This window comes from Thalia democratica, chromosome 1 (genome assembly GCF_965202585.1).
Source record: "Thalia democratica chromosome 1, ktThaDemo2.hap1.1, whole genome shotgun sequence".
Taxonomy (NCBI): domain Eukaryota; kingdom Metazoa; phylum Chordata; class Thaliacea; order Salpida; family Salpidae; genus Thalia; species Thalia democratica.
In genome coordinates this window covers 44,982,151-44,992,895 of record NC_139165.1, presented here as the reverse complement: position 1 = coordinate 44,992,895, position 10,745 = coordinate 44,982,151, and the positions used below count along the sequence as shown (strand labels likewise).

The 10,745-nt window shown below is 28.4% G+C and overlaps 1 long non-coding RNA gene across 1 annotated transcript; it reads right to left on the bottom strand.

Moving 5' to 3' along the window:
• Window positions 1–2,750: 2,750 nt before the first annotated feature.
• Window positions 2,751–4,659, bottom strand: LOC145849240 (uncharacterized). Its single transcript, XR_014372333.1, has 3 exons — window positions 4,519–4,659; window positions 4,039–4,144; window positions 2,751–2,832 (listed from the first exon to the last, which is right to left on the bottom strand). It is a non-coding gene; the product is annotated as an uncharacterized LOC145849240 (long non-coding RNA).
• Between the last annotated feature and the right edge of the window lie 6,086 nt (window positions 4,660–10,745).

The following is a 10,745-nucleotide window of genomic DNA, read 5'->3' as shown; positions in this document are numbered from 1 at the left end:
AGAGCTTGTTTTGAATAAAAAAATTAAATATAAAATCATCATCTTACCTTTAGTATGTGCTGTAAGTAAAAAAAAGTAATAATTGAAGTTTAAAGATACTTTTATTTATTTTTTGCCTTTGTTATTCAATGTTTTTTATGTTGAATTTGCATATGATAATATAGATTTGTATGTTTAACTTTTTTGTTATCTTAATCTTGCTAGCTTTGATTCTAACGGTGCTTAATTATTCTTTATCAACTTACAAAATTTAGAGTTTTTTGTTCGAGTAAATTGCACAAAGTTACGGTGAGTCATTTAAAAAGCTCAAATAAAAACTAAAACTTTAGCTTAGCAGCAAGATAAAAAGACTACCTTTTTAAACAAACATACCTATGAGTTAGAATCGTAACTATCAACCAAACTTAAGAAAAACACATACAAGCCATAAAACTGTACACCTTGTACAGTATTCACTCGGCGTAACTTTTGAAAGAATACTGTTAATTATGCCACAGATTAAGGAAAATGTAGAATAAGCAGAGCTGAATTAGGAAAGTGGCAAAAACCTGCTGAGATTGCGCAAAATATGCGAAAAAAGCTTGAAGAACAGTGCACGCTTGTAGTGTTTGCAACTACGTTGGTGTTGGATGATAGTCTTTGATTCTTTTTTTGCAAAGACTCACTACGTTCAACAATAATAAATACATACGTGATGTGTATAGCTGAAAACATGCATGGAAATTAAGTTCAGCACCATCATACCTTTTAAAGTTTTTTACCACCAGACTATGTTGAAAACTCCTTGAAAGTTTCAGGAAGAGAGAACAAAGTGATAAGTTTTACAGTTTTCGCAATAACATAATCAAATCGGTGTTGACTTTAAAGTCAATATATGACTGCTTAGCTTATAGGATAAACATGTAAGTGTTGTAGTTATAGGGGCAAATTAATTTAATTTAACGTCATATAACCATATAGACCAGGGTTTTCCAAACTTTTTTCAAAATACCCCCTTTAAAGAAGTAAAAAAGCTGTGGTCCCCTTCAACAACATTTTACAAAAAACTGCCATTAAATATGCCTAATACCTATTTTTTGCTCTTCATCATCAACTTCAGAATATCTAGTGTATGTTTCAAATTATGACGTTGTGGCTTCCCGTTTTACAGCTTGTGGTCCTAATTTATAATTTTATCTATAAATTTCAAAACTACCATTGAAAACGCCTAAGTCCTTATTTTTTTGCTCTTCATCATTAACTCCAATATATCTAGTGTAAGTTTTAAATTATGACCTCATGGACCCCTGTAGCTCCTTTACTACTCATAGCTTTGGCCCCTCTGCTGCTTGGCTTTTTAAACTTCTGTAATGGCCCCAAGGGCACTACTTGGCCCACTTTAGAAAACCCTGATATAGACAACAGGTTTTGATTTTGCTTTTTTCTACGAAAAGTCGACTGACTGGTTGTAAACATTTGTGTCACAAAATTCATCTGTGGCAATGTACACACGGAACTTTTTTTTGTTACATTCCAATCTAGGAGTGTTTGTTAGACTACATAAAGTTTAAAATAAAAGGTTGCAAAAGTAAAGAAATCGCGTAGTAGACTCCGGGTAACAGTAAATTTTGAATAAAAGATATTTTGACAAATAGGCCTGTTCCAAAAACGCAAAACCAACAGGTATAACCTAAATAGCTTGTCCGCGCGTCAACAAAACTTACAGTCAAATATCTACTTAGCTAGCTCGATAGAACGGATGATATTTATGGTTCGTACAGTTCTTAGAAAAAGCGCAAAATAGGAAACAGGAGGGACCATGTTCTACGTGCCAATATCCGTATTGAAAAGTAGAAAGGATTTCAAAATTACGAAATTTTTATAAATGTATCTGACCCTACACAGAAGGTATTTAAAACTGTTTGCAGGCATGGTTGGTGACCAGTTATTTTTTGTTATAACTCGTTATAACTCAGGTGGTAAAGTTAAGTATTATATTTTTATTTTGCAAAATTTTTTTTTCTATAATTTAACAAAGTACGGTTGGAAAAAAAAGTCATTTCGTATTAGTGGCTCCAAATTGAAAAAGTAAACTTATGTTTTAATTTGGTAATTACTTAATTTGACGTTGATATAATTCTTTAAAATATAAGATGCTAGGCCATCTCAATAATTTAATAATAATCTTTAAAATCTCAAAGTATGTGCAATTTAGTTTCATGGTTTTAGTTGTAAACTTTTCAAATTCATTTAATACCTACAGTACTTTTAAAATCTTATAAGTATTTATAATTAGGAAGTTACAAAATAAAGTTTGACTTTAAAAACTCAAAAACTTTTACAGACGCATGTTAGAAAAACTGAAAACATGTTCTCTGCAATTATTAGCCATGACCAGTTTTTTCAGCATTTCAAATATCGACCGAACTGCAAATAATTGAGTAACTTCTTTGTACCACTGACTAAACTTAATAAACATTTGGTAGAAAACGACTTTTACTTAAAAGCTTCGATAAAAACTATAGTTCTAGTTGTTTCTAGATTGTTCATTTGTATATAATACTGCGAGACTGTCTTTCTTTTTTAAGTTTAATTCGTTTTTACAAGAGTGAACTATTTAAATTAGTTTTTGGATATTTGTTAATACTTTTGAATCTATCGCAACATTAGTTTTTAAGCTGTTGACTAAAAATAGACATGAGCGTACAATAATAAGTTTTAGCATAAATAATACATACTATACAACAAAAATTAGCAGTGTCAGTTTTATTCACCAATTTAATTTATCTACAGAAGTTGAGCTTCTTCCCCGCATCGATTTCCCAGCTACCTCTCCTTCCGACGCTCCAAAGTCTGTTTTGAAATTGCATAGTTACAAAACAGTGCAAACTTTTTACAGAGTAATACTGGAAGTAGAAAATGGTTCAAGTACTTAAACTTTTGAAAAGGTTCGAACATAAATTCAAAAGATTACTTGATTTAAATAGTCATATAAAAATATAAAATGAATATGTCTTACTTGAGTTTTTAACCTAGCTAGTCTATAATAGGAGCAAAAATAAGAAAAAATATAAAATTTATACAGAATATAGATTTAACTTAGTGTGTCAGACTTCTTTCTTTATACAAGAGTTAGTAAGTTTTACTTAAAAGAGTATAAATCTTTTTTCAACAATCTATAAACAAAAACATTTTATCTTAGTTTTTTAGAAAATCTAAAAAGTTTTAACATTATAACGAACTTTAAACACGAGGTTTCGTGAAACTACAGTTTCTAAAAACTTATCGATTATAATATAAAATGTTTTAACATTGTATGTTAAGAAACTTTTACTGTTATTGTAACATTCAAATAAGAATAAAAGTTCCAATAAAACTAATGCATTTTTACAAAAAAAAGGTAATAACAGTAATTTTAACAACTAAGACTAATGAGAAACACTTCCTGAATATAAAACACATGGTTTCAAAGGTTAATTTATATTTGTACATAATATTAAAACCATGACAAAAAGATAAAACAAAAGAAAAAAAAAACTATTTTAGAGATGAAAATTGCTCATTTAACATTTTTTGAACATTTTTTAAAAGATAACTTTGATAGTAAATTGAGCGACCCTTAAAATATGTATAAAAAAGCAAAGATTTTGCGTAATAAACGTTAAAAACAATTTTCAAACTATTAAAATTGAAAAAATAGTTTTGTTTAAATGATTTTTTTACACTAGTTAGAAATAGAAAACTTTCCTTAAAAAGTGTATCCGATATTTTATAAAACCAATATTTTATTTTGTTTCTCTGAAAAAAATATATTCTATTAAAAAGTATGTTTTTTGATTAAGTGCTAAACTTTGGAACAGAATTATTAAAATTTATGTTAATAAAGTAGATACGGTATAACAAGTAAAAAAGATTTATTATTTCATACCAATTTACACAATAAAAATAAACTATAAATGTTTATGTAAACAGAAAAAAAAAGAAAAGTTAAAACAACTAAACACACTTTTTATAAAATTCTTAAACTCATAATAAAACTAAGAATAAATTTCAACTTACGTACTATTGAAACGCTTGAATGATCCGTTCGCGTGTGGATTTGACTTCAGCAGATGAAGGCATGCCGGTGTCATGGTGATGCATGCTGAACATCTACTTGTTACCTCTAAAAAATGTATTTGTGTAACAAAGTTGAAGTCTAAATAAAAGTAAACGTTTAAATATTTGTTTGATAACTTATTTTTAATTTATTTATCAAATAACTTCACAAAAATGGTGGTGTTTAAAATAAGGCTCCCATGAACAAAAGAAAACGTTGAATTGAAACACTATTGATAAGAGAGTGCAAATTTTACTAAATTTATGCATAGATTATTAAACTTGATTTGGATATCTAAAACAAACAACTTTTTTAAAAATATAATTATTTTTAAAAAAATCATAAAAAAGTTGTTATATCAAAAAAGGGATTAATCTAAAAAGTTTACAAAAATAAACATTAAAAAATACCACAATAAACACTTTTAATTCTTAACTTACTTGATAACGGCATGTTTCAAAGCTGCAGTTCTTCGATCTTTGTACGGATAGGAAAAAATGACAGCCTTTTAAAAGCACTATCAAAAAAGTTGAACAAAAAGTTTTTTGTACAGAGTTAAGATATTGGAATTTATTCTCTAACCAATAACTCAAGCTTAAGATAGTCAAGGTGTTGAGAGCTTCCTCTAAAATAGTTTAAATTTTTTGTAACAATCATAATTTCATAAGTTTTTTTTTTCAACACAAAAAGTGTGCTACTGATACAATGCTAACTTTAAATCAAAAGTATTAAAACATCTGTTAATATATAATAAATTATAAATTTTAAATTTTATTATGAATACAATGTTTCACTCGTTGGAAAACGAGATCTTCAGTTTTTTAAAATCTGTAAAAATTTATATAGTAACATGTGAGACGACAAACAAGTGGACCATTGTATTATTAATCAAGGTTAAAATTTATAATTGATATTTCTCCTTTTATTTAAGTTGAGAACTTTGATTGCCACCTTTAAAGTGTAAAGTACACAAGTAATTAATATTTATCGTTTTGTACAAACCAGCGGTTCTTAACCTTTTTTTATGTTTTACCCCTTTTTGAAAGGTAATTACAAAATTTATCCCCAACATACAAAATATTGTTTAATTTTGAGGAATAAAAAGATTTTTATTTATTTAAGCTTATTAAATGTAAAAAATCGTAAAATTTAAAGAGTTTATTTAACTTTAAAAAACTACAGTTTAGTACTAACTTATAAATTAATACCAAATTAAGAAACATTAATTTACATAACCTGTAATAAAAAAATTTACCTCCAAATACAAGGGAATTTACCACCAGGGGTAAATTTACCCCAGGTTATGAATCGCTGGTATAAACAGACATGAATAAAAAATAAATTAAAAATTAGTTTATTTTTAAAATTACACATGCAACGTTGATCTTACAAAAACTCAATGCGGTAGTGGAATGAGCACCTGTGTGGCAAACACAAACAGGCAACAAACTCAAATCACTGCCAAAACGAGTGCTGCACTTGCTTCTTGCAAACCTCACCTTTCACGCGTCCACGATGTGTAGCTTCACTTTGAAGTTCTGCGCTCTGCCAACAGCTGATTGATGGTAATAGCTCTTTCTCATACTCCGAAGAGCCATTAAACATCAATCATAGCCATTGACGAGCCGGAGTTATTTTTTCAAGCTTCTTCAGGTAGCTTTTTACTTTGTCGCGGCGTGGTGGGGCAGGTCAATAGACCCCTGTGGCTGGTCAGCGGCACGAAGTCCACAGGGGGCTAACTTGAAATCACTGCCATATCACGCTTGACCACATAATCAACTACAAGCGTGCTTCAACTCTTTAAATAAACATTTATCTAGTATGTGGGTTTAAAACTTAAACTTTTAAATTCAACACATCTAAACTATTTAGCTGACGACAACTGGTAATGGTGAAAAGGCTTACGCAGCGTCTAAGATAAGAAGCTAGTTAAAAGGTCAATAAATAGCTGAGCTGTAGGCAGGCAGCTGTTTAGTCTGTGCTGTGTTCTGAACGAATGATGTAAGAGCTTCATCTAATTGTACGAAGACTGCTAACCAGCCTGCCTTTTCAAAACAATTGCTTTAAGAGAGAAATGAAGAGAGTTCTCTTAAGATAAGTTTTTATTTCTCTATTCTATTTTATTTTGCAGTTTATGTCACTTGATATGTTGTTAAGTGAAAAAAAAGCTTATTATAAAAAAAAAAGATTTAAACTTAGTTATTCTACGCTGCATTTACTGTTTTAAAATACTAAAGAAATTCTTTCAACGCCAAAACACTTTCTGTTTTGAACTGCGTTTTTGTGCCGCTGAAGTTCGAATTTAACTTGAAGGGGTGCTGGGAAGATCCTGTGGTAATGTAGATAGCTGTTGCACATTGCAACATCCACAACTAGCTAACTACACTGCCTCAGAAGCGTCAGCATGTGCAACTGTTAAGAACTTCAACAAACACTTTATCCGCTTTAACTATCAAAACGCAACTTTCTCACTGGCATCAAACTTGCTTAGACTGTAAATGTACTAATTCAAAATAAAAAAAGTATAGTGCTAGTTCTAACTATTGAAAGGCTTTTGTATTAATTTTATCACAATCTGAAGACGTTTTTTAATACAGTATCATTCAGAATGACATCAAATAATTAAAACTAGTTGTTTACTTAACAAATTTACTAAATAACAAAAACTTATTTCTAATTCAATACCATCAAGTTATTTTTCTTAAAATAATTATGCTTAAAAGAAAGTTCAAGCAACCTTTAAACCACGCCCTGCAATAGTAAAAAAACGTACAGCAAAGGAAGATACAATTAATTATTAACAAAAGTTCTGGAGCTGCCTAACCAATTTTGCATGAAGAGCCTAAGAATAAGAAAATTTTAGTCGTGGAGCGGCTAACAAGGCAATGAAAGCTGCCATAACGAAAGGCTACGCAACTGGTGCAGAAGCAACACATTGAGAAAGAAACAGAAAAAGGCCGCGTTAGAGGCAACAGTGCGCGCGCTTTTGTGTTTGAAATGCCACGTAGAGAATTGAACAGAGGTCGAAGCTGGCGTTTTTCTCTTGTGGCGCGTTGGTGTTGGAGCAAAATGCACGAGCTCGCTTTCCTGTTTCCTTATTCTCTGGATTCTGTTGCAACTCTGTTTAGTTTTTTATGCTAATCACTTTTGTTTTTAAAAAAATGCTGGTACTGCTGCTGCTTAGCCTTAAAAGTTTATCAATTCAACTTTTGTGCGAAGTCATTTTCAAGATTGTATATTTATTGTAATTACTGATTTATATTAATTACGGGTAACGAGGTATTAAAATAAAAAAGATACTTTTTTATCATTTACAACATAAAAATGGGAAGTTTAATTACAGCAAAAAACGTTTCAATTATTATATGAAAGTTTATTTTTGAAAGGCAAGCAACTTGTGCTTTGAGAGCAGCTTTATCAAGCAATAAATTTTAATTACTCTATATTAAACTAAATAACTCAACATTATATGTAGTTTATAAATATTCAAGTTTAAATTTAACAGTTTAAGAAAACTATTATAAAATTTATTCTAATTTTGAAAAAATCAGGTTTATTTCAGTATTTAAAATAAGTAGTAGTCAACTTTTAATAGTTATTAGCAATGTGAAGTTTTGATAAGATTTATTTTTGAGTATAAAATTAAGTTGATAAACACTAGGTTAAATTGATATACAAATAAATAATCATTACATCAATCAACTTTATTGTTAAAAACATCTTTTGTATAGTAGCTTGTTTCTTAAATTAATATAACATGCCTGATTTTTGTATGTAAACAAGAGACTTTTAAAAACATACCAATTTAAGTCGTTTAATTTATTTTTAAATGTTTTGTAACCCTTAGAAAAAATTTGAAATAGTAATTGTCTGCTTAATAATTTACAATTTTGAAAAGGTATTATTTATTTAAATAAAACTCTATCAAGAAAATAAATAAGTATAAATTTACATAAGTTGTCATTATTCATATACCAATTTACAAATGTGAGTGTTTAGTTTCAAGTGTTCCAGAAATGAATGGAAATTATTTTCATTTAAATTTTTCATTAGCTAAGTATTTCTAATTAACAAGTTTCTTAAAATATATATTATACTTTATTTTACTTATGGTTTCAAATGAAAAATCTACTTTTTTGTGAAAATAGATGTTACAGAGCTATCAATCCTTAATTAATCTAGTTTTCTCAAATTTTGTTAAAGGTACACTGGTCTAAACTACAGATCCTCAGATTAAAATAAACTCAATCAAAACGATTTTATTTAATATAAGAAATATATACATTTTAATCAGACAGTACTTAAAATAAATCATACAGTCCTGATAACTTTTCATAAAATATTTAAGCATTTTGCTTTCTCTAAAGTTAGAAAAAAACTTAGATATAGAAGCTATATATTTTACTGTTATGAATACTATTAATATTTTGTTTAAAGTTTTAGTTTTACTTGTTAGTAAATTTTTAGAAATATAAATAGAAGAAGATTTAGTAAAGTAATTTTAAGCCTAAAAGTTTATAATCTTAAAAATATATGTATGTAAATCAACTAAATAATAATTTAGTTGAAATTTATTTATGATATAAACTAAATTGCAAAACTGTCAAAACTTATTCAGTTAAAAAGTAAGTTAAGTTTATTCCTGTAGCTAAACTTAATATAACAAACAAAGTATACCTGCTTAAAATTCTAAAGTTGTTAGTATGTGTTTGAAAATATTTTAATAAGTTATCAAACTTTGCTTAAAAAGCAGAAAAACAAACTTTAAAACACTGAGTTATTTTTGAACAAAATCTTTCAATGCAAAATACATTAGACACAAGTGACCTTCAAGGGTCACATGAAAAACTTCTGTCATTGTGCGCGCCGCGCAGTGCTGATCGAGCTAAGAGAACGTTCCAAGTGAGAGAAGCAGCTTATATACTGCGTGGTCACGTGACTTTTTCAATTCTCTCAATTCTGTTTCATTTTCTCGAACGTTCTCGAAGGCTGAATTTGAAGTAACAGCTTAAACGCTAAAAGCAAATAGCACATTTCTTATCAACCTAGTGAGCACACACTGTCTAAGTAAACTTTCTGAAAGAGTTACTATCTATAAACGTGAAAGTTAAGAAATTATGTAAAGTTGTTTTACCGCGGAGTAGTATCAAGTTTTGTTGAAAAAGTGCAGCCACGTATGGTTTCGTCACTGTTTGTCCCTTTTTTCCTCCCGCTGTCTCAAAATGAACGTATAAAACCAGAATTGTTAAATATAAATCTTCACAGCATTAGTTAATACAACTTGAGTAAAACGACTAAGTATATATATATAAAGGTTAAAATTTAACAGACTAGAAATTAAAAAAAAGATATTTGTTTAATAGTGTTTAAAGAAAAAAAAAAACTACTAGGCTCTGTACACCCAGTGTGTTTGTTTAGAGCAGCAGACAATTTAAACTTGTTTAAAAAGATTTCAAATAACTTTTACAATTTTGAACAGTTTAATGAGTACAAATGATTTTAATTTTTATATATACTTTCAAACTGTATTTGTACTATGTGATAAGGCAGTGATTTCAAGTTAGCCCCCTGTTTGGTGAAAAACAGGGGTCTATTGACCTGCCAGACCACGTACTTACACAACAGTTTGTTTGTATATAGATATGAACACTGGTTTTTCTGCATGTTTAAACTTCAAGACAAAAGTTTTATGCGCATCAAAAGTTATGATTGATGTTTAATGGCTCTTCGTGACAGCATTGCAAGAGCCCTTACCATCAATCTAGCTTTTTTTAGCGTCAACAAGTTTGTCTGAAGCAGTGACGGTCAATTGTGTGTGAGACGTATTGAAAATTATAGTGGCAACTACTGTTTGGCAATGATTTGAGTCTGTGCCCTGACAAAAAGACAAAACTGTCAGGGAGGTCAAATCATTACCCCAATTGTGGCTGCCAAATTCATCTGATTAAGTTTTGCTTGTGTTAGAACTTTTGAATATAAATTACTTAATTATATATAATGTAGTGTATAATTTATGATAATGTATAATTTATAAAGTATAAAATGTTCTCAACTTTTTTATAATGATTTTTAACTGTTTTTAAGTATAAAATAATTTACAGTAAAGCTAAATTCAGTCATTAAATTAGTTGTCGTTGTTGTTATATCAAGTTATATATAAATTTATATGTAACATAAAATTTTTGCACGTTTTTTTCATGAACTATTACTTAAAACTGTTTGACAATTTTTCTTAGGTTTTGTGTTATTAATTAATTAAAAGAATACTAAAGACTACTAATTTTTTAATTCAAATATTTCATTTGGTTTAGTTTTCATTTTAATTAAGTTAAGTAAAAAGTTTATCGCATTTATAATTCATTAGATACACAATGCATAGTTAGTTAAATATATGAAGTGTAAAAATAAATTTTTATAATTTCCATCAAACATAAATACTAAAATAAATAGACAATAAGTCACTTTTTTGTTTTCCGTTTTTACATGCTAATTAGTTTTTAATACGTTTGCAAAATTTTATTTAACTATATATATATATATTAACTTGTAACTAGAAATTGAGAAAAGATAGCATACGTACTTTTATTAATTTAATTAGTTTAATTGTTAAAATGGAAACGTTTTACAATATGTCTATTAATACTTTATTTTTTCTTTTACATAGTAC